Raw genomic sequence first — 23,131 nt, 5'->3', positions numbered from 1 at the left:
CGCCTCCCGGGCACTTGCCTGGTTCTCGCGCGCTCCTGGCTGCCGCTCTGCCGCTGACACACAGTAGCCGGGACACCCGACGCCGCTAGCGACAGGCGCGTCCCTGGAGGACGCTGCGCTGGGAGACTCCGACGCGACTGGCCATAGGAGGAAAGGTGAGGAAACGACCCTGTTATGTAGCTCGGTTCGTGAGGATGGGAGAAGGGGAGAGATGGACTTCTCTCTGAATCCAGGAGGTCCGCCAAGGGCGGTCGCCTGGCTCCGCGTACCTGGCGGAAGTGTGGCCCCCTCCCTCCGACCCCAACCCGCGGAGAAGTGAGGCAGGCAGCTCCCGGGGGAACGCAGGCCAGCCCTCGCCCTGGAAAGTGCCTCCTTCTCTGCTTCAGATGTTTGCCTCAGGTCCCCACTTCATTTTGTACACGGTGTGGAGGTGGCCGGTACAGAGAAGAAAAGTATAAGATCTTTTCGTGGCAGTACCTAGCAACAGTATTTCAAAGAAGGTGCCCAAGAGATTGTTCCTGGAGAGATTTATCTACATCAAGTCCTAGAAAATACAGTATTGGACCGGGCCTCACTTGAAGTGGTAATCAGAAGTATGGCTACGTCTTTTTTCTTAAAGTCCTTTAGTGCTGTGATCATGAATAACCTAAAGCTAGAAGTCCTCCATGGTGGCCAATGTTAAATGCACAGTGTAAATTTATGGGGTTCCCCTCCCCCTTGCCTAGTATTTAAACCATGAGACGGTTGGTTCAACTAATTCAACCAATTATTCAGTGTAATAAAGATTAATCATTTAAAGATTTATGAGCATCTTTTTAAATAGTGAGCTTCCTGAATAGATGTTAAGTAGGATTCACTTCATTGAAGTTTTATTTTCACACCGTTCATAATTTTAATTGCATCATATAGAACTTGTCAGTAGATCATTTAGATCTCTGCAAGATTAGTGTGTTTCCTTGTGTTTCTGGTAGGAACCCTTGGTAGGGATAGGGTGGGGCCGCTGCCGCAGAATGGGCACAGCAGAGGTTGAGAATGCTGGACCCTACCAGGGGGAATTTTTGAGAGCCTGCCTTGGGAGGTGGATGCAGGTGACCCTCCAGAAGCCCAGTTGTCATTGGGGGAGAAGGGGAAGTGGACAATCTCTGGATACTGTATGTAGCCCTGTCTTCACAAATACTTTCTGAAGAATGCCTGACGATGCTGTCATCTAGAACGTTCTTTTCTCTTCCGGAATGCCCTTCCTGCCCCCATTTCACCACTCTAAATCTTAACCAGCCTTCCAACTGAGATTTGTTTCTTCAGTGAGGTCTTTCCTGATACCCCAACCCTAAATAGTCAGCCTTCCCCTGCTCTGATTCCTACAGCATTTTACCTTTCTGACTTTTCTCCTCTCTGCCTCTTTTGAGAGTTATTTATGTAGACATCTCATTTTTCTCCACTGAAGGCATTGACTGTGGCTTTCTTGGCACAGTGCTGGTACCTAGAAGGCCTTCTAGAAATAATTATGGGCTGGTATTAAATGTTGACTCATTTTTCAATACAAATCTCTGCTTGGGAGAAGGAGAGGATATAATTGAAAGGATTTAGAGAAAAACGTACTATTTACCATTCTCATTGTCCTCCATTTACAAGGGGGGTGGAATTTTCCATATACCCAGGAGCCATGCATAATAATCATCTTTGGTTTATGCCTTGGGATCAAGTAAGAGGTGAGATTGAGCTGGAGGGATGTTCTTCCAGTCTTTCTAGTAACAAGCTTCTTGGATGTGCTCCAAGGTTGACCTGTGTCATTAAAAATTCTAGGCTCAAGTGGGTTGTGGTGAAGCTAGATTCCAATGAAGTGGTTGGTTTTGTTTGTTTGTTTTCTGTTTGCAACTGGCCTTAGTCACAGTCTTCTCCGGGCTTTCGTTGTATACCTTAAAAAATTCATTTGATGTGCAGTTTGTTACCTACAAATTTCTAAATGAATGAATCAACATTGAAGAGAATTGTGTATCATGTTTTCTAAAGCAGAGAGCAGGGAATGTTTCCCATGTCTGGGCAAGAGGAGATATTTGCACAGAGTGAGGCGGCTTCACGTTTGTGTGTTGCAGTCCCTGCCTTCCACACACCTGGCTGGCAAGCAGCCTGTGTAGGACAACTGCTTTGGTGGGGGCTCCTTCTCTTCTACCTGGGCTACCTCTGGTGTGGTTTGGGGAGGGGCATCCAGGGAACACAACAATTTAGAGCTTCTGGATTCAGAAGGGAAGCAGGGAAGAAGCCAGAAAAAACGATAACAGCTAGAGTGTGAATTTGTTTGATCAAGTTGCTTTCTTCCCAACATTTGGTTGAGATCTTGGCATTGAGTAAGTGGGAATTAAGTTGGAGAGAGGGAAGGCAGGTGATTGGGGGGCATGGTGTTCCTGTAGAAAGGCTGGTAGGTGTTGATAGGGACTTAGGGAAGCATGTAGCCCAGTTATATTGGGTCCCTAAGAGGAGAGTTGGAGATGTGATGTTGAGAATGAACATGTCAAAGATGTACTTTGCTATGGGCCAACCATGGGGCCTGGAAAGGAAGACAAAATTCTTTTAATGTCATGTGGTCCTTTCTGCTCTGGGGTGCGGAATTCAGGCTTGTTTTTATTAATGCTTTACTTCATCTTTGTTATGGTTTAAATAGATTTTTATGGGCCAGATTGGAACCTAGCCCTCTACAGCTGTCCAATATGGTAGCCACAAGCCACACATGGCTATTACATTTAAATTGAAATTAGTTAGAATTAAATAAAATAAACTAGCCACATTTCAAATGCTCAATAGTTACATGTGACTAGTGGCTACCATACTGGACAATGAAGACATAGAACATGTCTGTCATCTCAGAAATCCTGCCCTGGAATATCGTTCTAAAAGGTTAATGCCTATTAATCTCCAGGGTATGGATTTTCAAACCAAATTTAGTCATAAATTAATATTTTTCTGTTTATAGTCCCCTAGTAAGTCTATTTAGATGACAATAATAGTAGCTGTTGTTATTGGTAATACTTACATAGTGCTTACTACATGCTAGGCAGTGTTCTAAGCACCTTACATCTATTCATTCATTTAATACTAACAGCAACATTAAGCAGTAAGTACCAGAGATCTGTTATCCTTACCAGCAATTCCAAAAAAAAAAAAAAACCTCTGAAAAATGTGGTTTAGACATATTTGCTATACATCCCAGCTACAGGGTATGGCATATGTACTGGCTACCCTAACAAAAGCTAAAAAACTTCTGGTTTTGAACAAGGGAGTATGGACCTTCGTTATTATGCTCATTTTAAAAATGGAAAAACTGAGGAACTACAGGGCTAAAAGTAACTTGCATGAAGTCTCAACAATATAGTGCCAGAGCCAGGATTCAAAACAGGCTGGCTCCAGACTTCATTCGCTTGACCACTGTGCATCAGCCTCTGGGCCCATCACCCAAAACAAATGACTGACCCTTTTTTGGCTGGGTGAAACCAAATAGCTTTAACTCTTTTGATTAGAAAGTTTCAGATAAGGCTATGGTTAAATTGTTTAGCAATTAAGGTTTTGAAATACTATGAATAGTTAAACCACTATCACCGGTATGCTTAGCAATTGTTTATCTTGCCCCTTTTCACCTTGTGTCAATAACAGTTTTGAGCCATTCTCTGAGTAAAAACTGGTAAGTAAGAGGTCATTCATTGTGGGCATTGGTTAAGCCACTGGTGCTTGTTAAAACCTGTGGCACATGGCAGTTTGTATACTCCTAACTGTTGTGGGGTAGAAGGCAGTGGATGGTTTGGTTCTGGTGTATATTGACTTTTGGGTTCTGAGACTTCCTGGTATGGTTTCAGAGGACCTGGATCAATCTGACTCAGCTGGAAGTTTCTCCAAGGGAGACTCTTCTTTTGGGAGGTAGACTAGAACTGCAGGGCTAGTCTTGGGTCAGCAATGGACTTTTCTCTCTCTCTCCACATAGTGGCAGGCCTAAGTGGTCCATCCATGGATTTTTGGTCCATATCTCCATTTGTATAAATTCTTGAGTAACCCTAAGTTTTCTACTTTGAGTATAAGAAAATGTTATGAATGCTCAGCTACCCGTGTGGATCTTTTAGTGGGGCTCTGCAGCACCCCTGTCTCTCTGTACCTCGAGAGTGTGTATACCTCTTATGGCACAGTCTTTAAGACTACTAATGGTCATGATGCCCCCTGGTTATAATGGCTTAAGGTATAGGACCAAGTTAGTCTGTTCCTGTACCTACAGGGGCCCTAGAATCAAATTTACCTGGGTTTCCATAGGCTTTGCCACTTACTAGCTCTACAACCTTAGGCATGCAATTAACCTTTCTGGTTATCTGGTTGTTATGAGACCTAAGTAAGATAATTCACCTATAGCACTTTGTATAGTGCCAGGCATAGTCAGTGCTCAAAAAGTTAGCTACAAATATTTGTTAGTTTTTTCCTCTAGGACCACTTAAATCTTGCCAGTCTGTAATTGTAGGCTTTGAAGAGGCATGTGTGGTAGGCTGAATAATTTTAATGGCTTCTCAAAGGTGTTCAAATCTTAATCCTCAGAACCTGTAAATATGCTACTTTATCTGACAGAAGGGACTTTGCAGATGTGATTAAATTAAAGATTTTGAGGCAGAGGATTATCCTGGATTATTTTGGTGGGCGCAATCTGTTCCAGAGGTTCCTTGGAAGAAGAAGACAAGAAGATCAGAGTTCCTAGCAGGAAGTAGGGGGTAATGTGAGAAAGGAGTCCTGAGCCACAGAATGCAGGCCACCTCTAGAAGCTGAAAGAAGGAAGGAAAAAGATTCTTCTCTAGAGCCTCCAGAGGAAATGCAGCCTTGCCAACCCATTTTAGACTTCTGGCCCCCAGAAGTGCAAGATCATAAATATGTACGGTTTAAGCCACTAAGTTTGTGGCAATTTGTCACAGCACCAATGGGAAACTAATATGGTCAAGAGTGAAATGAAAGCTAGCAAAATAAGAGATCAATAATAGGCAGCATTTAGTGCAGACTTTGCTAGGTACTCTTTTCTGTACTTTGTATATATTAACCTGTCATCCTCACAACAACCTTCTGAATCAGAGTTCCTAGCAGGAAGTAGGAACTCTGATCTTTTATTCTCTGCATATCATAGAAGAGAAAACTGAGGCACTGAGAGGTTAAGTAAGTTGCTCAAGTTTATGAAGCTAGTATGGGATAGAGCTGGAATATGAATCCAAGCAGTCTGGCCCTCTTAACTGTTTCCCAAGCTACTCCCAATGGCAGACACTGATGTGTTAAGTCTGACAATATCAGCTACCAAATGGTAAGCTACTATATGTATGGAAAAAGCAGTATTTTAATCGGAGAGGAGAAGAGCAATGTAGTTCCCCTTCTTCCCCCAAAAGACAACTGGTAATTGAAGTAGTTGGTAAGTTTTTGCTCTTTTTATCTCATATAATATATGTGGACAGCTTGAAGGCAGAGGACGCTGGCTTTGGGAGCAGTTCCTGTGCTAGCCTCCCTCTCATGCTCCCACCTCTGTTCTTACAGCAGCCTCCCTCACTCACCACAGACCGCTGGCCCTAGTGCCCTGTTGGCTCTGCTTCCCACCTCTGCCTGTTTATTGGATTTGCCTCATTCCTGACTCTCTGCTCCAGCCCTGAATTCCACCTCCTCTGGCCCCTCAAATACTCAAACTTGAGATGATTAGTGTCAGGGCCCAGATTGTAAGGTGCCTCTGTGACTGCTATTGGGGGGTGGGGTGGGGTGGGGTATTTTTTCTTTTTTTGTTTGGTTTAACTGGCTGTTGTTGGTTTTCTAGTTGTGTTTCTTTTGTTTCCTCAAGCACATAATTCAGTGATATTGGTTTGGACAAGGGGTTTTTAAACCGTGTTCCAGGAGTGTTCAGGGCCTCTGCTGGGTGACAGAGATGAGAATCTCAGCCCTTTGTCCTGCTCCTACTGAGCAGCCCTGCTCTTACTCATTTTATATATTGGAGTTCTGCCTTAAATTTTGCATGAAAGAGGGGGTTCTATTGCTAGAGAGACAAAGAGAGGAGTTTAAGAACAGAACTTTCTCCTCTATGTAATGGAAAGGACAATAGTTAAACCTACCTAATAAGTGAGCTAATTCATGTAAAGAGATTAGAACAGTGCCTGATATATAGTAATAATTCAATAAACACTAGCTCTAAATGATCTTCATTTTTATTATTACTGAGTTTCCCAATGAAGTGGCAGAGTAAGAATCTAGCCTCTTGTCTTCACAGGGTTCTGCTTTTTGGTGATGCTGTAGCTAGGGGTTTTAACTTTCATTATTCCTCTCTGTTTGCCTGGTTGCCACTGAAATGCCCATCATCCCTGACCATAGGGGACTTCAGGTGCAGCGATGCAGCCTCTACCCATGAGACCTTCCTGGGGCCCCACTGCTTCTGCCAGGAAGTCCCGGAGGACTTTTCTCCTTTCCTCCCCTGCCTGCCAGCTGTAGCGGGCAGGAAGTAGGAGCAGACTGAAACTCCAGTCTTCTCCCTGCTCCTTCTCTAAGACATTTGGTCTCTAATGCAGACTTATAGTCTTGAATCCTTTCCCTTCTACTCTTAGGGCTTGAGAAAATAATACAAAACAAAACATAAACATAAACATAAACAGGAAGTTTAACAGGGATATTGGTCAAACAGTGCCATTTGACTTACTTAGCGGTGGTATTGCTGCCAGCTCTGTGGAGTGATCTGCTATGTGGTGGCTCCAATGAAAAGTGCTCCATTTATAAAAATACTGGAAGGTGTCCCTACAGAGGCACTGATTGCACATACACACAAGTCCAGACCTGTAACAACATGTGAGCATTTATGTATTTTTATGTCTTTGTAGGAACAGCTACATTATAATAATATAGTGGTAAGGTTGCTGTATTCAGAATTAAGGAAGGGGCAGAAGCAAGGAGAGACTATTTTGATGACTTCATTTTAGGTTTAAACTATATAATATCACTGACTATGGAAAATCCAGGGAATGGAAAAAAAATCATTGGGAAAAACACATGTGACCAAGTGCATACTATACACATCTGGGATTAAAATATCATATAACACAGTTTAATTTGGATATCACTGGAACTGGTTCACGTTACTGTCATTTCTAAAGAAAGTTTCAATTCATTTGTTATTATTATTAACATGAACTCAGATTTCATTGATGAACATAATTTCACCTATGAAATGTTTGCCTGGAAGAACTGAAGCACTCTTTAATAGCCTGGTTTGTCAATCTCAAAGAGGTGGATAAAATTCAAAGAAGTTAAATATTTTGGCATGAAACTGTATTCCTTTTTTCTCCCTAAAGGCAGAATGAATTTGGATGACAGAGCAGAGCATGAGCCTCACTTGGTCTGCAGTTTTGTTAACTGCTGGAGTCTGAGCAGATTCCCGATTCACTTCTCTGCTACTCAGCAGGCTAATTAGTCCCTAATTCAGCCTGGTTTACTGTGCTTGAGGTTTTTCTTCCATTGAGCCTCTGGCATAGTTTTAAAATTCACAGTGGGAAGGATTGGTAAAGCTTGAGGCAGTTGTGAAAGAAACATGCTCAATTATTATTTTAGTCTAAGAGAAGAAGGCAAGAACTTCTTAAGCTATATGCATGGAAGCTATAGAAATGTGCAAAAAGAACTCCAAAAAACAACTTTCCTGGACCATCAAGTGCAACATAACAGTCAGGCAGCCTTGTGGGTTCTCCTGTGACATTGCCTGGATCTCGGTTTTTTGACTGCTCTGTGCTGACTGAGAATGGGCCAGGCCTCACCAACGCCAAGTCATGGGATGGCTGACAACAGGTGAAGTGTGTTCCCGATTCAGGCTGGCAGGCCCAGATATTATTAGTTACAGAGGATAGGAAAGTTTTTCTATGCTGTGTATTTCTAATGAATTATCACTATCTGAACAGCCAGGTTTAAAATATATCACTATTTAGGAGGTATTAATTTTAAAAAGTATCTTTAACGCAAAACAAAATGTATTTTAACAACTACTATTTTATCCTTTAATTATTAATACAGACATTATGCGTCTGTTTATGATTCATTTATTACTTTTTTTATTGTATGCTATGACAGCCAATAATAGAATTGAGGGCTAGAAGGGAGGGGGTCCAAGTTCGGCCCTCTGACTTTTAGAGTTGAAGGAACTGGTCTCCTGAGTGACTCAAGGATTTGACCAAAGCTACCTAGCTGGAGAGTGGCAGAACTGGGACTTTTGTTTGCTTTAAACAAAAATTGAGATCACACAGTAGATACATAACACACAATTGTGGATCTGGGATTCTTTGCTTAATATTCCATCATTAAGATGTTCCCATGCCATTTACTGTTTCCAAACCTTGATTTCAGTGGCTGGGTCTCACTCTAACAGAGGGATTACCCTTTCCCCTATGGCTGGAACTTCAGTTGTTGATCTGCAATATTTTTCTATTTAAATAACTCTCCATTGTCCAGATCTCTAACTCTTCAGCACAGAGTTCTAGAAGTGGAATTACTGGGTCAAAGTATAGAACTTTTTTAAAGGCTCCTGATACATACTACCAAGATGCTCTCCAAAAAAGGTTGTACCAATTCGTACTTCTTCTAATGATGTACTACAATAATCTTTCCAGTGTTATGTCATTGAGATACTGGTTTTGTGATATCTCTCATTTTTATTATTTTTGCCAGTTTTATAAGCAAAACTTGATATTTTATAGTTTGAATGTGCATTTCTTTGATTATTAGAAATAGAAAAATAGACATATAAATTTGCTTTCTCTTTGTTAATTATTTAAATGTGTCCTTTGTCCATTTGTCTTATTTTACTTGAGGTTTCTTTAATGAATTAAGAATATGCCTTTTATCATGCTTTTTTGTAAGCATTTTCCTATCTTTGTCATTCAATGCTGTTTTTCTCAACTAGCACTTTTTCCTGATTACGAAATAATACAAGTTAATTTTGGATAATTTGGGAAATAAAGAAAAGCACAATAAAGAAAAAGTCTGAAGTCACGCACAATTCTGTCATCAAGAGTAATTACTAACATTTGGGTCATAGTTTTCTAGAGTTGTTTTTTTTTTGTTTCCCAAACTGAGATCATGCTTACATGTTTTATAATTTGCTTCTTCACTTAACTTTGTTAATTATAATTAAGTGATTTATTCCCACTATGGGATACTATGTATAAATGGTGATAAAATATCCTATTTTTCATGTTTTTAACGTAAAGAACATTTTCATCTTCATATGGCAGACAAATCTTTGTCCTCCCCAATGATTACTTCCATGGCCTTCAAATTTGTAGTCTTTTTCTACTTTCTGTGATTAACTTTATTTTTTAGCTTTTAAAGTTTTTAGCTATATTCACCTTTTCCTTTGAAATCAGTTTTTTGTAAATATGGTGAGTTGAAGACCTAACTTGTTTTCTAAATACTTAATCTTAATAGCATGTTTATTTACTCATGTGTATATTTATATTCTTTATATAATTGCCTTAAATATTTATTGGATAATCCTAGATGATTTCTAACCTCATTTTTGTATATTTTAAAGTCAGTTTTAGGCCTAAGATATTTATCTGTAAATTCTTGAATGAGTATCACATTGTTTTAGTTATATTAGCTTTATAACATATATTAATATCACATAGAGCAAATCTCTCTCATTATAATTATTCAGATATTTATTTTTCTTTGCTTATTTTTGCAAATTAAATTTTGAGACATTTTGTCACAATCTCAAAAATCCATTGTGATACCTCATGGGATTATAATAAATCTATATAATAATCCAGGAAGAGTTAATATGTTTACAGTAGTTAGTCTTTCCATACTGGCATATTTCTTAATGTACTCAAATTCTTTTATATCTCTGTTAAGTTTTGTAGTAGTGTTCATATTAATTATATATTTCTTACTCATTTTTAAAAAATATTTTCTATTTAATCCACTTAATTTTTAGCTGATTCTCCTAGCTTTTTAGATAGAGAATTGTGTTGTCCACGAATAATGATTACTTCACTTTTAAATCAGAAATTCCTGGACATTAATAACAAAGAGTGAGGATAATAAACCTTTTTATTTTATTCCCGAATTTAATAGACATGCTTTTCATATTCACTCGTAAGTATGATGTTGGCTTAAAATCACTTTGAGGAAGTAATTTTATAGTCATAGATTTTTAAAATTAAAAGTTTAATTTTTTAAAATGCCAGAAATGTAATCTTTGAGATGTTTCTATGCTTTTTTTCACATTTGACCTGATGATGTGTTAACAAATTTTCTGTCATTAAAGTATGTTTGAAATCTCGTTGTGGCTGTTTGTTATCATTTTGTTAATAAATTATATCTCTAAAATAGAGATTAATCTAGAACCTGTTTAGATTTTACTTTGGATTTTTTAAAAATTAGCTTTATTTTAGCCGTGGTCATCAAAACCTTGTATTAAAATTAGCTCCCTGCTCCTGGATATGCATAAATTGAATTTCAGGAGACCCCTGCACTTTCTTGAGAGTGACAGGGTTAGCTTAAATTGGAATGAGGAGTTGGGGACACTCTATGTGAGAGAGAATAGGGAGAATACAGCGCCCACCGTAGATTGGTTAACTGGGGATTGTACTCTCGAAGGAAGTTTTACTGTTAATCAAGAGTAGTCTCTAAGTTTGCTCATCCTGTAAGATGAAACTAGAATGTCTTTTTTTTTTTTTTAAACCGGGACACTCTCAGTTCTTTGTGCTCCTCATAAGATAGACAGAATTACTATTAAAGGGTTAGGTACCATCCTTGAGGATCCCAGGCACGAAATGTGGATCTTTTTATCAAGTAATGGGATGTTAAACAGCAGGGCAGCAAACCTAAAAGCCAAAGCTTGAGCTGCAACGTTACCTTAGAATCTAATAGTAGTCAAAGCAATGTCAAGTCTTAGTTTAGGTGAAAGGTTTTTTATTTTTAAAAAGTGTTTCTAAGGCATATAGAAAGGAAGAGAGAAAGCAGTTATAAGACTTAAAAATATTAAATGGCAAATACTTTAAGTTTGCGTTTAACCAGGAGAATCTGAGACTAAGATATAAGGAGGTGGTTAGTTGTCTTTTGATCTTAGCTTTCTTCCTCTCTTGCTGCTTACATGTTGTCCCTTTTTTCTTACAATTTTGTTTTTTCCCAACTTTCTCTTCTCATCCACTTAGTACTCATACATTCAGCAGTCATTTCGAGTCACTCCTAAATGGCACTATGCTGGCTGATAAGAGATGTTGGTGAGCAAGATCCCCCCAGCTACTGCCCACCTGAACTTATCTGAGCTAGATGATAATATACATGAGAACCTAATAATTCCAACAGTTTTTGGAAAAAGATGTTACTCACTCTCTCTCTTAATATTTCAGACATTTACTTTCTTTATGGATAAGTAATATCAAACATGAATAAAGAACCATTTATAACTTGTAAATTTTGACAATATTTTATTGAAGGGGCTTAATTAAAACTCCGTGACTCGACTCATGGGAAAGAAGCTTCTATTGCTCCTACCTGGTGTTTTCTCTAGTAAAACATTTTTGTCCTTGTTTTTTTCCTTTCCGAAGAAATTTCTTTTCAACTTGAAGGATTCTGGAAACAAGGGCTCCTGGGACTGAAGGCAGCACATTCCAAGGACTAGAAAAGAATGCACAAGGAGAGGCAGCAAATGCTCACCTTGTGACTGGCTCTATTCAGGGTAGAGGCTCAGGGGAAAACTTGGGAGAATGCCCAGGACATTGGTTACTTTTGTATTGAGGAAGGCATTCAGGTTCATCTGGAGTAACTAGTTCATATAAATGCTCTGCTGCTGATTTATTGCTTTATTACTCTTCTTGAAATTGAGTACTATTGGTTGGTTCTGTAAAGAAGAGTATGTTGACTGCATTCCTAATTTTATACCCAGGATTTGCCATTAAACATCTTTCAGTCCTATTAGTGAGACAGTGTACAAATACCTGAAATTTTCGCTGTCCTTACCAAAATGTGTCCTGGGCCAGCTGTCAAATGCCTTGAGTCCAGGAGAGGGAGCTGTGGGCTGGAGTTTTCTGGTGCAGAGCAATGGCTTGATTGAGGCAGGGCGTGGCTTGATGGAAAGGTGTTTCTGCCTGGGAAGAGGTAAACCAATCCTTAGAAGGCTTGTTGACAGGAGAGCTTTAGTTGGCCAGGTGGGCAGGGTCTTCTTTGTTCGCCCCACATTTATGTTGGGGTTCCTTATAGTTTTGACATCCATCTCCATGAGTTAAATTTACCCTTTACATCAGTGACTCCAGGCCTCTCTGCAGCCTACTTTTCACTCCTGAGGTCTTGCCTGCTTATCTAGCTGCCCGTGTGACATCTCCTCAAGATTAGTGTCTCGAGTTAAACTCAGTCTTTTCCCTAACCTATTTTTCCCATGCTCCCCATCACAATGAAACGAACCTTTATCAACCCACTTGCCAAGACCAGAAACCTCAACAATCTGAGGCCACCCCCACTCAGTCCATGGTTTCTTAGCAGTGGAGGTTTCTCCTCATTCTGCTACCTTCCATTTTAAAGTCTGTCTTTCCCAATAAAGCATATGCTCCATGAAGTCAAGGGCAAGAATTTTGTTGGTGTTCACTTCCATTATCTTCATCTCTAGCACAATATTGAGCCTGTGACAGAGGTGCTCAATAAATACACGTTGATTGACTATATGAGTGGAACTTCCTATCTCCTAAATATCTCTTTAGTCAGGCAGACCCCAGTTCGAAACCCAGCTTTGCTGTTTTTACAAGCTGGGTAAACTTTATTAAGCTATTTTTTAAAAATTATTTGAGATAATCTTTGATTTATAGATTTTTATAGATTTAAGCTATTTTTAATCTCAGTATGCATCAGTATCAGAATCATGAAATAGACATAATTATAGTACTTTGTTCATAGGTTTGTGGTAAGGATTAAATGAAATAAAGCATGTAAAACATGATTATTGTGTTTGACACATGGTATTATCTCTGCTGTTACAAAGATAGGTTTAAAGCCAGAATGTGGAAGGCCTTCAATGCAGATTAAGAGGTGTGTATTTTATCTTCTAGAAGGTGAAGATCCATGAAAGGTTCCAGTGGTGTGGTGGAAAAATCATGAGTTCTGGAATCAACAGATATGGGTTCAAATAAAAACTCTACCACCTAATGGCTGTGAGGCATTTCACAAATTACCCAATCATTCTCAACTTCAGTTTAAAAACCTCTAAAATTAGGATAACAATACCTTGTACCAGGAATTGCTGTAAGGTATAAATGAGGTGGTATATGAAAAGTATCTAACACTAATTTTCTTTTTAAGTTACTTCTTCCCTCCAGTGATAAGCTCTGTATTCCCTTGAAAAAGAGATCTGTAGTCCAGAGGCTTATCTTTGGCTCAGCCCACTGTAACATTTTTATCAGATACTTGGATGAAAGCATAAAGTCTTATTTCCCAAATTTGCAGATGACTCAAAATTGAGAAGATAGTTAATACAATAGGTAATGGAATGGAGGCTCAGAATGACCTCAACAGGCTGGAATGTTGGGCTTTCACCAAATGGGAATTCAGGCATCCAGCAGGTGGATCAAAGCAGGCAGGGGCAAGGAGACCATTTAGAAGGGATTCCACCAGTCTAGCTGAAGGACAGAAAGGATCTGAACTGGGATGGTGTCAATAGCAACAAAAGGGAGTTAACATTTAGGAAGAACTTTTTAGAAAACTCATCAGTATATGACAACTGGGTGCATGTGTGGCTAAAGAGGATTATTGATGACTAGGCAGTTTCCTTTCTGGGTTCCTGGGAAAAAAGAGGTGGCAGTTAATAAGAAGGAGGAAGTTAGGTGGAAGAAATGAATTAGGGAAAGGAGGGAAGACAAGAGTCTGGTTTTGTACATGGGGTGTTGGCTCTATTTAACAGGAAACTGGAAAGTAAGGGCTGTAGCTTGAGGGAGAGGCTGTGTCTGGAAAGAGGCATTTGGGAGTCATCCGCAGAGAGGTGATAGTTGAAGCCGCAGGTGGGAGGGGATGGGATGGCCAGGGAGTGGCCAGTGCTATTCAGAATCATTAGTATTGTTGGCTCTAACTTGAGATAAGGAGGATAAACAAACCCTTGCCCAAGTGGGACTAGTTCCATTGCCTTGCTCTGTATTTTAACTCATTAAAGCAAAGTTCTACAGGATGAAAAAATCTCATAAAAATTATATTTTTGATTTATTTTTAATTACACAAGTAATACATCAATACATTCTTGATTGTGAAGAATGTAAACACTACAGATAAAGTAAAAACTCTTCAATCCCTGTCCAATTCGACTTTCTTCTTTAGAAGTGATCACTGTTACTAGTTTTGGTAGATGTTCTTACAAACTTTTTTCTATATATTTATACAGTTATACACACACATACATATAAAGATATAATTTTGTGTGTGTTTTATATAAGTGAGCTAGTAATATGTTCTGTCCTTTTTATTTTTATTTTAAAAAATGAAACAATATGTTATGGAACTCTTTCCAGGTAAATTTATCTATTTTTAAGTCATAAAAACAAAAAAGTTGTGTTCCTGGATATGAATGTACCATGTTTTATTTAATCATTCCCTTGTTGATAGAATATACCTTGTTTTTGCGTCTGTCTATCCTATAGGTGTTGATTGTTTGCAGTGTATAGGAGACCGTCCAGCAGAAACTGGGATATGTTGGTAAATAGCCAACTAGGAATTTACAAGCTATTAGAGGCAACGAGAAGTACCTAAGGGAGAAGGCAGGCAGAAAATGCTACTTGTTAAAGTTGACATGCTATGGTGGTGTAGGGGAAGGAGATCTTATTCTTTGTGGGGATGCAGAAGTAGATGAGAGAGGCGGAACTATTTGTCTAGATTTTGCAGGATGGAAACAGGTGGATGACTGAAGTGTGCTCTACTACCTCTCACCCACTAGAGGTCAACTACTAATATGCTATTGTATTGACCTTATGACAGGGAATTTCTGTGTCAGGCCCAGCCACTTGCTATGTTTAACCTTGACAAGAGTCTCAGCATCATTAAGCTGGAGGAACTGGAAGTAGTGGGAGAAAGGGAAATAGTGCATGTATGCTAATGAGATGGGGACTTGCACCTAGATCCCCAGGTTCAAACCAATGTTGGAGTGATTGATTTGGAGAGGGATGGGTTGGGTTTGAGAACATTTTTTTTTTTTTAACAAATATCAAAATGAATATACAGAGTTTAAATTTCTCACCTGGGAGTCTCTGAAAATATATCCCATCTGTGAGAAACTGTATATTGTTTCCTTTTCTCTGAGTGCATGGGATTGAGGCAGCTCCATTAAAGGACAGGTAGGAAAGGAAAGGAAGGAGAGCCCTCCTCTGCACCTGCTTTATCCCAAGGCAATCTCTGTCTCTGTCTCCGTTTCTCTGCTTCTCCGTCTCTCCATCTCTCCCTCTCTCCCTCCCTTCCTCCCTCCCTCCCTTCCTCCCTTCCTCCCTCCCTCCCTTCCTCCCTCTCTCTCTCTCCCTCCCTCCCTCCCTTCCTCCCTCCCTTCCCCCCACCTCTCGTTTTTCTGCCTTTGATTCTCGAAACCATAGCATGTCTCATGAATATATTTGGGGCAAAAGTATTTGAGGCAAAACACCAGGGCCCTAATTTGCCTTCTTTTCTGCTGCCTTCACCTAGGGCTCAGAGGAGGTTCCACTTTGGGCTAAAATGCAGAGCATTACACTGATTCTTTCTCCTCTTCCCTCCATTCAGCACTGACTCAGCAACTGTGCACCTCTGCCAGGCTTTTAGGAAACTGCAGTCTCCCAGGGCAAGACGGCCAATTGCAGATTTCACAGGCGGTCCTGAATCAATGACATACACAGCCCATGTCCTCCAGCATTACGACAAGTCTAGCTGGGAAATTTCTTCCCTTGGTATTTCTCTCTAGTTCTCCTAGCCTAGCCCCTCACAACTCAAGTCCTCCCTGCTTGGAGCGTGAAGTCTGGTTCATCTTTTTCTTTTCACTTGTTTCCACTCCCAGCCAAGCTAGACTGGCCCTCTGGGCTAGTAGACCAATGAGTGGGCTCCTCTTTACACAGCCTCCACGGAAGTGAGTCTGAAACACAGCCCTGATTCCTTGCCTGCAAGAGAGTGTCTAATACCCACCTCTCTGGGTACATCTCCCAGCCTCCTTTTTAACCTTCGGCCCCGCCACCTGTCCCCTGGCACACCGGATTCTCCAGCAAATATTACCTGATGCTTTCACTACTCAGAGCTCCCTAAACACAACACCTGGTATTTCCATTCTGTGCCTTTCCTTGGGCTGCTCACTCTTCCCCCAGCCCTCTTTTCTGTGTACTTGAAATTCAGACTAGGTCCCAGTTACTCTAAAACACCTTCTCTGACTACCTCCAGGCCAGATTCACCTCACTGACTTTGAGTTTTCAGTTTAGTATCTATCTCCCCCACTCCACTGGGATAGTCTGTCACCTCTCTGGGATTGAGCCCAGACATGGAATATACAGGCTCTGAGTTCATGCTAGCTGGGAAATTTCTTCCCTTGGTATTTCTCTCTAGTTCTCCTAGCCTAGCCCCTCACAACTCAAGTCCTCCCTGCTTGGAGCGTGAAGTCTGGTTCATCTTTTTCTTTTCACTTGTTTCCACTCCCAGCCAAGGGATCTGGGGCAGGGATCACCTTCGAGGTTCATTTCCTAGATTTGCCCTCCTAGCAGATCCCTGACTTGTTATTTGAGCCTCATTATGGAGAAAACTCACTTAGGGGCCTCACTTTGTCATAAATAATTTGTTTGCATTCTGTTTGGATGGTCTGCTGAGTGAGGCATTATCATTTTAGATTCCAGACAAGTCTCTGCCTAGGAGGAGTGGAGGAGTGAGGAGGGGCCTCACACCCCTGTGCCAAGGTCACAGAAGAGGCCCCTTGAGGCCCTCAGGGACTCCTGAACTGCCTCCCCCACCTTCTGTAGAGTCTTCCCTTTTACAGAGCACCCTGACACACCCAACCTCATTTGACCTTTTATACAAATCACCTTGGGAGATAGAATGAGCCGATTAGACACAGTGGAATAAATGAGGCTGATTCATTTATTCTACAAATATTTATTGAGTTCCTACTATATCTCCAGGAAGAAGACAGTGAACAAAACCAGCACATTCCCAGCTCTCAGGGGTTGTGGTTCTAGTCAAGGGAAGCCAACAAGTAACTAGTGTACAAATAAATAATAAATATAATTTCCAGTGGTGGTAAATGCTCAGAACACTGTCAAGCAGGGTAATATTACAGGAAGTGATGGGTTGTGGGGAAGGAGCAGCTGCTTTAGAGCAGGCAAAGCCTTTTCTGAGGAGATGACATGAGTTGAAATTGGAAAGGTGAGAAGGAATGGACCACATTACCCCTGAGGGAAGTGGGTGACTTGCCGGAAGTCCAAGGTGGAGCTAGCACTGGAGCTCTGAAGAAGGCTCCCCAGTGTCCCTCTGGCTCCTCTCTTCTTTCTACCATCATGGATACCTATGAGTATGTCAGGGACAAGCCGTGGGCAGGCAGGGATAAAGCGTGCTTAAGTGTGTGAGGAAATCTCTCGCAGCCAGCCCAAAGCTGAAGAGGGGCCACCTGAGTGCCAACTTTGCTTTACCTGTGTCTCTCAGTTGTCCCTTTCCCAAGGGATCCCTTAGGACTGAACCTCTCCTCTTTCCATATCAGCAAGAGAGCATGTCAGAGACACCTTCCCCAAGGCAGCTAAGAGATTAGCAGCCTGCCATTATATTTATTGTGGTAAAATATACACAACTTTACTATTTTGACCATTTTTAATTACAGTTCAGTGATATGACATTCGTTCACATGGTTGGTTGTGCAACCATCACTACCACCCATCGCCAGAACATTTTCATCATTCCAAACTGATACTTTATACCCATTCAACAACTTCCTGCCACTTTTTTTTTAAAGCCTTGTTGGATCATGGGTAATGGAGAAATAAATGTCATTTTACAAAAGCCTTCCCTCCAACCCTGATCAATAAAGTCTCCTGTTAATGAAATATCTGTTTAGTCCGAATACAGTTGGTACCAGAATCACCTGGTTGGGGGTGCAGGGTGGCATGTATTAAAAATGCAGATCTCCCTTCCCTTTTTTGAATCAGAACCTCTTGGGCTAGCGCTCAAGCAAGTGTATTTTTACCAAGTCCCCCGCGTGATTCTGATGCTGATGTAAATGTGAGAATTACTAGTTTCAGCCTCATGGGAAGAATATTAGCCAGAACAGAAGAGGTTTGCTATGGAGAGGTAGCTGCCTGGGTTTGAATATCTGTTTCACCAGTGGCTAGGTGAATACATCTGGGCAAATACTTACTCTTTCTCTACCTGTTTTCTTATCTATGTTGGGAATTATGATCATAGTAAGTACCTCACCACAGTTGCTGTAAGATTGAATAAGATTATATAGATGAGGTGCTCAAGTTGGAACCTTGCATGGAAGATCTCAGGTCTTGATGTAGCACAGAGGAGGTGAAGTGACCCAAGAGACTGCTTTGCAGTAGTTATGTTTTCTTAGTTATGAGTAAAGTGAATCAAACTTTACTATTTCAGAAGTGCTTTCTTTATCTTTAGCTGTCATCCTACTGCGGGAAAGCAACTAAGATTACTAGACACAACAGAAAAAAGCATATGCCTGCAGCAATTGAGAAGGTGTAATGTTTTTATTGAAAAATCTTTTCAGAGATGGATTTACATGCAGAAGTTCCTGAACAGCATGGTTAGGTGATTAGTAGTATAATGTATGTAGTACTTATCTGTGGGAAATAATAAACGAGGCTTTGGCCATGTCCTGGATACTTACCATCTCTCCACTTGGGAACAAGAGCAGTTAAAGTTGTCTAAAGAATGTTCTGGATGGTTGGTGCAGTAATAGTTTGAGAGTAAGTCTTACAGCCATTGGTCAGAAAAACTTCCTGAATAGAATGTGGCTCTTAAGAAAGGAAGGTGGAGGGGCCTTGGGAGTAATGAACAGGACACAGAAGTGGGGGTGAATAGGCAGGTTCAGGAAACAGAAGACTACACCATTCTTGCTGAAGTGAGTGTTAAATTAGTGGATTAGAGAGGCTAGTTTTGATCAGATCACCCTTAAACCTGGCTTTGTTTGTCCTGATTAGAATATCACCTAAACCTAGCAAATAGCCCTTTGATAAATTTCTACTAGACTCAGTAGTTTTATGGACCATTTGTACTTGGTGACTAGCATGGAATCTGGCACATCACAGGTGTTCAAAAATATTTGTTGAATAAGTGAATGAATGAATCAGACCTTTTGGTCGACTAGACCTTGGAAGAAAGACTAAGCGATCTGGAGCTGTTATACTTCAAGAATGGGGCAGTGTTTACAAATATATCAAACTGGTGACATTATGCATGATTTTAGTGGGGCAGGCCATATAATTTTCCATGATCTCTTTTTTAAAATAACATTTAGAACACTGGGAAAGGGATTGTTTATGTAGATTTTTATTATGTCCAAAAGTTATTCCTTTAGATAATATAATACTAAACAAAACTGCAGGACAAAAATGGAATATACAGTATAATTTCAATTCTGTAGAAGATGTATATTCATAGGGGGAAAACTGGAAAGAAGTTATAACAAAATTAGGACTTACCTAATTATCTTACCTTATCTTTTCTACTTTATACTTCTCAGCCTTTACTCAAATTTTCTATAGTAAATGTATTACTTTTATAATCAGAAAAAAGTAACAGGTGTTATTTGTTAAACAGTCAGTGTAGAATGTGGTATAAAGCAAACTCTTGCCAAAGTTTGCTTTCAGTTATTTTTTTTATCCCTGAAACTCATCATAAAAATCACAACTGATGTTTGAAATAATGACCTAATGATACTAAAAATCAACCACACCTACCAAGTATAGTTCTATCTGGTTTATGTGAGTAATTAGTGTACTGCGGAGCCTACAATGTCCAGATCCTGAGATTGGCTATATCATGGCTCCTTGTCTCCAGCTGCATATCTCTCAGGCTCCCTGGGTACCCCCTACCCCTATGCACCACCCTCTGTCAGAGGCTCAGGAATGGCTTGAAGGCTGCTCTTTCAGGTTAGAGCAACCTTGCTTGCTTCAGATTGTGGACTCAGCAAACAGCTCTGTACTTTGGGTTACACCGCTTGAAAAATAGCAAAAATACCAATGTATTGATTACAGATGAAATAAACTTAAACTACAACACCACCCCAAAAAACTTGTTTGCTTCATTATTTTTTCAATCAGGTAAAAAATATGAATAATATTGCTTCTCTTCCTTTGGATGATGACTTCTCAGTGGTAAATCAGAGGCACAGCTAAAATGAACTTTGAGTTTTAACGAGGTGTTCTATTTGCATTTTGAACTCTACTGAAAGCAAGATGTTAGAATGACATCAACTGTTTGAGTCAGCTGTTGGCTTGGTCTTCTACCCAGAATTTGATATTATTGGTGAGCATCCATGAGAAACAGGAATAATTTTTTAAGCTTGCCGACCAGTGGACCTCTGAGAATCTTCATTGGTGCTGGTGTTAAATATAATGTAAATATAAAAAAGGAAATGGCTAGAAATGACCATCTTATGTATTAAATATGTGGATTTAAAATGCTTTCCATATACTAAGGCTTTGTGGGGGAACTTCTATGAAACTGGAGAGTTTTTTAGTCTGGAAGATATTTTACTTGGTGTGATGATAAAATGTAGTGAGATATCAGATGTGGGGAATCCAGGTAGGAGGGAGTGCAGGAAGCACAGTCATGAAGAAAAAAGTTTGCAGGAACTGAATCATATCTTATTTTGATTAAATCAGGATCGTTTTACTGAGAGATTGTAATGTGAGAATGTTTTAGGGTAGTAGAGTGGTTCTATTATGTTTAGCTCATCCAGAGTGAGTTAGTTTTCATCACATGTATTTTTAATTATTTGGAAAGACAATTACATTAATTGAGGAATGACTTGTAAAATACCAGTTTGAAAAAGACATTTAGTGAATAGGTATGTTGATGTTGCCTGCCTAACAATTAATTAAAATTGTTTGTAACATGAGCTAAAGTTACTCTAGCTAAATAATGGCAGTTGGCTGCTTGGGGAAACCTGGTATATTTTTGATGCATGGAATGTGTAATACAAGGCTTTCAAGGAAGCCTTCTGGGTCCTTCCCACTTTTCTCTTCCGCTTTGTTGCAAGGCTTCCAAAATATGCTGCCTTGACCTGGTATGAGAACTTTTCAGCACCTGTCCAGGAGGTTCCAATGCTTTTGCTGCGACTGTACTTAGCAAGGGCAGCTTCTACATGCTAGCCCAATTCACGACCTTCCAAGAAACAGTCAGGACACCCTCTCTCCTCTGTTTTCTCCCTGGCATCACTTCCCAAGGCAGAGTCTTCTTATATACCATGACATTCTCTGGGAAGTCTTTGCTGATGACTTGAGTCCATAATGGTGTCCACCATCTCTATCTTCATTCTTTATCTATTGCATAATTAGTACATACACTATTGAATGACTTCCCCATTTTTTAACTGCCTGGACTATACAATTAAGATTTTATTATATTAGCTCGTATCCTTAGTTTTTTCTTTATGGCTCTATAATAATGAATGATTTCCCTGTAGACAGGGATTATGCCTTTCTCTTCTTATAAAGTCACTTGTGCTAAAGTCACTTGTGCACTTGTGGTAAGCACCCGGTAAACTTGTAAAACTTAAAAAATCATTTAGCTGTCTGCACTGAGTGACATTAGAAAATTAACACATATTAAAGTACAAATACCACATATTAACATACAATTGGTTCGTTCTACACGAACCAATAAGTGAGCAAATATTTACTGAGCTTTTATCATTGTACTGGAAGGTGACTTAAAGAAATAAACATGGTCTTCTATCAGGAAGTAATTTATGATGACTCTGGAGAGGTTTTTATAATGATAAGAATAAAAGGTACTATTTTTTGAGAGCTTACCACTTCATAAGATTATTGTGAGGATTATATGAGAAACTATTATTTTCCCCTATATTACAGATATAGAAACTAAGCCTTAGCAAGGTTAAGTGAATTGTTTAAAGTCAACCTATTAATAGCAGAGGTGAGATAGAAATTGAGACTGATTGATTCACTATCCTGATGCTATGCGGTTATTTGAAATTTTCAACATCATATTGTACAGTTGAGTGTTCACTGCTCAGGGATTATTGGCTAAGGGTACAAGTGGGATTGAAATGCAGCCTAGAATTCACCTGTAAAGCTGATGTTGTAAAGTACACAGTTGGGTGGGTATACAATTGTGTAACCAGCACCACAATCAGGATATGGAACACTCGCATCATTCTCAGAAAATACTTTTGTATCATTTTAAAGTCTTTCCACTCCTCCTTCTCCCTCCCCTGCTACCACCTGCAAGGAGCCCCCTGCAACCATTGGTCTATCTCCATAGCTTAATTTTGTGTGCTTTAGAACAGCACTGTCCTACAGAGCTTTACGTGATGATGAAAATGCTCTATATATCTGTGCTGTTCAGTACAGTTGCCACCAGCCACATGTGACTGTTGAGCACTTGAAATGTGACTAGTGCAGCTGAGGAACTGAGTTTTTAATTCTGTTTAATTTAAATTAATTTTTACTTAAAACTTTAATAGCCACATGTAGTTAATGGCTATTACATTGCACAGCACAGGTCTAGAACTTCAAATTAATGAAATTATTCAGTGTCTGGCTTCTTTCACACACCCTAATGTTTTTTGAAATTCATCTATGTTTGTTACATAATCAGGAAATCATTTGTTTTATTGCTGAACAGTATTCTGTTGTATGAATATATTACAGTTTATTCATCTATTGATAGACTTTTGGATTGTTTCCAATTTGGGGCTTTTATGAATAATGCTGATATAAACATTTTCACACAAGTCCATTTGTGGATGTATGCTTCTACTTTTCTCCTCTGAGTGAGATTTTTGGGTTATATTGTAAGTTTATGTTTAACTTTATAAGAAACTGCCAAACCATTTCCAAGAGTGGCTGTGCCATGTTATATTCCCACCACAATATTCCAGTTGCTCCACATTCTTATCAACTTTGAGATGACCTGTCATTTTAATTTTAGCCATTCT

At 39.7% G+C, this 23,131-nt stretch overlaps 1 protein-coding gene across 2 annotated transcripts in view; it reads left to right on the top strand.

Moving 5' to 3' along the window:
- The first annotated feature begins 7 nt into the window (after positions 1-7).
- The window catches only part of PLCE1 (phospholipase C epsilon 1), a 291,378-nt gene continuing 268,254 nt past the window's right edge, over positions 8-23,131 (top strand). For both annotated transcript variants that reach the window (XM_025042246.1, XM_025042245.1), the window contains exon 1: positions 8-155. The gene's annotated coding sequence lies outside the window, so the exon portion shown is untranslated. The remainder of the gene's footprint in view (positions 156-23,131) is intronic.

Source organism: Pteropus alecto, unplaced genomic scaffold, assembly GCF_000325575.1.
Source record: "Pteropus alecto unplaced genomic scaffold, ASM32557v1 scaffold88, whole genome shotgun sequence".
Taxonomy (NCBI): domain Eukaryota; kingdom Metazoa; phylum Chordata; class Mammalia; order Chiroptera; family Pteropodidae; genus Pteropus; species Pteropus alecto.
This window is presented reverse-complemented; position numbering and strand designations above follow the sequence as displayed.